This window comes from Conger conger, chromosome 11 (assembly GCF_963514075.1).
Source record: "Conger conger chromosome 11, fConCon1.1, whole genome shotgun sequence".
Lineage (NCBI taxonomy): Eukaryota > Metazoa > Chordata > Actinopteri > Anguilliformes > Congridae > Conger > Conger conger.
The window spans coordinates 5,713,201-5,719,099 of record NC_083770.1 but is presented as its reverse complement, the minus strand read 5'-3'; the positions used below and the strand labels follow the sequence as shown (position 1 = coordinate 5,719,099).

Below are 5,899 nucleotides of genomic sequence, written 5' to 3'. Positions count from 1 at the left end.
GGGGCTGTTTTGCTGCTTCAGGACCTGGAAGACTTGATAAATGGAACCATGAATTCTGCTGTCTACCAAAAAATCCTGAAGGAGAATGTCCGGCCATCTGTTCGTGACCTCAAGCTGAAACGAACTTGGGTTCTGCAGCAGGACAATGATCCAAAACACACCAGCAAGTCCACCTCTGAATGGCTGAAGAAAAACAAAATGAAGAGTTTGGAGTGGCCTAGTCAAAGTCCTGACCTGAATCCTATTGAGATGCTGTGGCATGACCTTAAAAAGGCGGTTCATGCTCGAAAACCCTCCAATGTGGCTGAATTACAACAATTCTGCAAAGATGAGTGGGCCAAAATTCCTCCACAGCGCTGTAAGAGGCTCATTGCAAGTTATTGCAAATGCTTGATTGCAGTTGTTGCTGCTAAGGGTGGCCCAACCAGGTATTAGGTTTAGGGGGCAATCACTTTTTCACACAGGGCCATGTAGGTTTGGATTTTTTTCTCCCTTAATAATAACCTTCATTTAAAAACTGCATTTTGTGTTTACTTGTGTTGTCTTTGACTAATATTTAAATTTGTTTGATGATCTGAAACATTTAAGTGTGACAAACATGCAAAAAAATAAGAAATCAGAAAGGGGGCAAACACTTTTTCACACCACTGTATGCTTATATAAGCAAAAAATTATAAGTGAATTGCATTCAAAAGTTTTAAATGAAGCGGCACAGATGGTGCAGTGGGTAGCACTGCTGCCTCACAGCAAGGAGGTCCTGGGTTCAATTCCCCGTCGGCTGGGGCCTCTCTGTGCGGAGTTTGCATGTTCTCCCCGTGTCTGAGTGGGTTTCCTCCGGGTACTCCGGTTTCCTCCCACAATCCAAAGACTTGCAGGTTAGGCTGATTGGAGAGTCTAAATTGCCCATAGGTATGAGTGTGTGAGTGAATGGTGTGTGTGCCCTGCGATGGACTGGCGACCTGTCCAGGGTGTATTCCTGCCTTTCGCCCAATGTGTGCTGGGATAGGCTCCAGCGACCCTGTTCAGGATAAATGGGTTAGGAGAATGAATGAATGATTGAGTTTTAAATGAAGATGGAAATCTTGTAAACTCATTGGGCTGGGGGGTTCATTGTTTTGTTATTTAAATGTCTTGTGCGTACTGGTGTTCATGATCATGTATTACAGCTGCTCCAGGACATGTAGAATAAAACATTTTTTAAAGTCCACCCGCCATATTTAAAAATGCATCCATCTAATCCTACATCAGTAGCATATGTAAACATGCATGAATGAATTAATTCAACCAACCGTGTCCAAATGGAATATTTATTACCAATACATTTCTTACAGATGTTACAGTGGGAAATAATTGTTTTTCAATGCGAACACTTGCGATAACTGACATATGAAGCACCATATAGGATAGACTACATTTCACTAACCTAGGGAAATGTTTCTGAATTAGCGTAGGTATGTGAGATACAACTGACAATAGCCATGAACATAAAACTGTTACAGTACACAGTGTTCAGTTGGACACATTGGAATTCTGGGATTAGCCTATGGAGCTGGTCTAAATGGTCAACCAGCTGTTTCCAAACCTAGCTCAAACAGTTTTTTCCAGCAGGGGTTGATATTCGCTTGCGAAGCTGGACAGGGATGTAACGTCACAAGCGACAAGAAAACAATGATACGGACCCGGTCTAGTTTCGTTGGCAGCTACATCCCAAACAAACGACAGCCAGTGGGGACAGAGTGTTACTGTACCATTCATGCACAAGTTACAGTGTTTAAGAGAAGATTTCGGTCTCTTCGTCTACATCGGACAGTAGCAGGGAACTCTTCTATTCGCTTCGATAAGTTAGGCCTGCATACAGTAGCTTGATCGCCTAATTTAATTTGCCTTGCAAGAAGCATCCACCCGGGAAACCAAAGTTCTACAATACTGACAATCGGTATTATTCTTTTTTTTTACTTTCAAACGCGCACAAGTTGGAAGAGGCGACCGGACCCCTTTTTTACAGGAGACCAGCCACCAAATTCTCTGGGATTGCCCGACTCAAGACCTGTTCGGGGACGCTGCAAAGAGCTTGTCGACTCAGAGTAAGAACTGGCTGTTTCATCAGCATTGCCCAGTATAAGTGATAGCAACCCCATAATTTTTGTAACCGCTAACACAGATCAGGCGTAATGGTTCAGGTAAATGACTGGGACCCGCAAGGTTGGAGGTTCGATCCCCGGTGTAGCCATAATAAGATCCGCACAGCTGTTGGACCCTTGAGCAAGGCCCTTAACCCTGCATTGCTCCAGGGGGGATTGTCTCCTGCTTAGTCTAATCAACTGTATGTCGCTCTGGATAAGAGCGTCTGCCAAATGCCAGTAATGTAACAGATACTTGTATTGTGAGAGTATTGTGAGGTGGCTATTGTATTTTGTTTGCTGGAGAGAATATTACTTAGGCCAGAGAAATTGCGCAAGCATTTTCCTGTTCCCTATCTTCTATCCCTTCCTTTCCTGCATGCTCTAACCATCCATACAGAATTTATAACGCACATAATCTGTATCTGCGACCAGTTGCAGATCTAAGGTTAACCGTCTAAGTGCATCTTAGCTGCTGAAAACCAGCTTTGATACTTATTTAGGTCACGCCATTTTTCAGCACCATTCTTTTGTCCAATATGTTTGAACCTCCCGGCGTCCATGCCTGCGCACAGACTCCATTATACACGCGTGTTCACCCTGCACGACATTCCATCCTATGTGCACATGCCCTGACGCACATTCCAAACACACCCTACTTTTATCTACACATGCTCTCCCTCTCCTACAACTCCATAGTTAGCCGCACCTTTTATAGCATTGTACTTGTTTTAGTGATTAAGTGTGAGTTGTTTGATTTGTATGTTGCTATAGGCAACATGCCAAATAAATGACAAATAAATGCCTGTGTCAGTTTATTCAAATTATTCTATGAAGCCAACTTTGATCCGTTCAAAGACCTCTACAGGGTTCATGAGTTTGATTGTCGGTAGTAATTTGATTGTTAAATCTAATTAATAGCTACCATTCATTTCAAACTCTTTTAAACTTACACTTAATTAAGAAATTTTAACTAATAATTAAAATTATAGATTCAATTTAAGCTATATGTATAACAATGTAAAACCCCATGCTAACCCAACGACGGAATTTAGCGAAGCTTGTCCTTCTGGTGTTGTTGGAAGAATATTAGTGGGGTTAAATAGTAATGGCCTCTATTCGGAGAGTCTAGATCAGCCAATAAATAAACCACGTTACAAAGACAGTAGTATCACTCTGCCTTCCACTCTCTACTAGTCCGGGCCGACCAAGAATCTCCACAATAGGGCCAATACATTCACCTTTGTAATCTGACTCCATTTTAAGATAGAATTTAGAAATTGGGTTTAATCATGCGCAAATCTTGGGAGTGGTTACACTATAACGATCACATGGGCAATGTTTTCTAGTTTTACCCGGTCTATTGACTATCTCAACAGCAGTTTTGTAGCTTTAATCTAGGAGAGCAGTAACTGGTGTAATGACAGCGGTGCCCAAATGAGGGGAATCTTTCCCCTAGGAAATGACCAGGTGTGGGGTCACAAGAGAGGGCACAAATATTCTGGAGGACATTCTTTTTCCATGGTTTGGTCAGGGGCTTAATGACCCTTTAATGACCTAAATGCCCTTAAACCACACATACAACCACCATCCATCTTCCCCTTATCACCTTCGGAGCCGATGGTCTGAAACCCCCCCAAAGGAAGTCTGAACAGTATTGTCCTCTGGTCCTTTGAAGCGTATCATGAGCCCCAGCTCTCAGGTTCTTCACAAATGGCAGCCCTTCCTGAGTCCCACTTTGCCTTTGGATACCCAGGGTCGTAGGGCTGACTGTGGGGATACCTGGAGAGGGCTGAGATCAGGTGTTGTGCGGGTTGAGGCGTGTTCTGTAAGGAGCGGATCAGACGTCGGATGGTGGAAGATGGTCATGCCACAAACTGTCTGTTGCACCAAGCCCATTAGATCAGTCACGGCCCGCGGTCTTCATCCGCGGGGCGGTGAGGAGGCTGAACCCAAACAAGCTTGGTGTGATCGTGGGGAAAAGGTTGCAAGATATTATATCGATGAATGATGTAGTTGGGAGTTTTCATGATAACTGCATTATGCTGTAAATATGTTTTTGTACCTCTCATGGCAATATACCTTGTGATTTTGGATAAACCCGATTTGGGTGAATTAAAGGAAAGGAGACAAAACATGAAAAAACATTGTCATGAAACATCTTTATGTCATCTCCAGTTTTTCTGTGCTCAAAACCTACAAGGAATGTGAGAGAAGGGGGGCTCCCCAGGGGGCCCGGGAAGACTCCTCCAGGAACCAGACTCTAGTTTCCCCCCACAGGCCTGGGTGCCAAAAGGTGGGGGCTAACGATGTATGCTCCGGGGGGGTGAGGTGACCAGCGCATGACGCATGACATGTTCATTATTTCCGGCTTACAATTCTATATGATAGCTTTGACTTTTTCCTCATTATAAGCCATTAGCCACCAAAGCATGATATTAGCCACCAAAAATTATATAGTAAGCCTTTAAAGTCTGTTACAATTGAAGAATGTCATCTGACATGTTTTCCTGTCTACCTCATGGACAATGCTATCAGTGTGTAGATTATTTGGCTTGCTGTATGGCATGTTAGCTTTTCTTATGGATGCTGGTAAGTTGTGACTGTATGGCATATTAGCATTTCTTATGGATGCTGGTAAGTTGTGACTGTATGGCATATTAGCATTTCTTATGGATGCTGGTAAGTTGTGACTGTATGGCATGTTAGCTTTTCTTATGGATGCTGGTAAGTTGTGACTGTATGGCATGTTAGCATTTCCTATGGATGCTGGTAAGTTGTGACTGTATGGCATATTAGCATTTCTTATGGATGCTGGTAAGTTGTGACTGTATGGCATGTTAGCATTTCTTATGAGCCCAGGTAGGGGCCCAGGTGTTAGAGGGAGATATGTGGTGGCAAAATGGCTCCAACAGATGGAGCCATGAAAGATTTCAAACGAAGATTTCACCTGCAAAGATGCACACCTGGGGCTAATACCCATCAGGCACCCTGTCTAAAGCCTGCCACTCCACACCCAGATGTGAAGTAGCTGTGGGGGAAATGGGCTTTTATGGCCAGATTTGAACTTGACCTGTTTTGGTGGAGGAGCAGATTGTAGAACTGACCCTGCATGACCAAAGACGTGGCCTGGATGTTTGTGAAACTGGACTGGATTTAAGGACTGTGAAAGCCACTGCCTTGCTGAATGAAGAAATAAGACAGCTGTGAAAACATTAAATGTTAAATATAAAATTATGATTAATGTATGCTATGGCACTTACCTGTGCTCTTGGTACAGTTGTTTCAGAATGTTGCTTGATAAAACCTGCCCAGGAAAATCACTTAGTGATCCAGGCTTAGGCAGGGAACTGAAAGTGAAACAAACTCCAAAATGGAGCAAGGATTATTTCACTTTTCAGGTTGTGTGTTTTGTGTAAATTTTAGTTTGGCCTTATTAAAGCCCCAGCTACATTACATTTCATTACATTAGTGGCATTTGGCAGACACTCATAACCAGGGATAAGTGGATAACAGCTAAGCACTATTGTGGAGTTTGTGTCCCTAATATTGCAATACAAGTGCAATCTATAAATCGACACAGCACTGTTATTCACTTTATCTATTCAGTGAATTCTAGAGAACCTTCAGCTTCTGCCATAAATCTCAACCTCGAGTTCAGTCCCTTGCAATAGCGCCACAAATCCACCAGATGGCGGAATGCATCCACTTTGTGTTTCCAGTATTCCAACATGACCCACAGATCTGATAGTAGTACTTTTGGCCATTTCCAGCTTCTG

General features: G+C 43.1%; 1 long non-coding RNA gene across 1 annotated transcript; it reads right to left on the bottom strand.

The window, feature by feature from the left end:
- Positions 1-1,293: 1,293 nt before the first annotated feature.
- LOC133140053 (uncharacterized) lies at positions 1,294-5,426 on the bottom strand. Its single transcript, XR_009709982.1, has 2 exons — positions 5,384-5,426; positions 1,294-4,081 (listed from the first exon to the last, which is right to left on the bottom strand). It is a non-coding gene; the product is annotated as an uncharacterized LOC133140053 (long non-coding RNA).
- Positions 5,427-5,899: the final 473 nt, after the last annotated feature.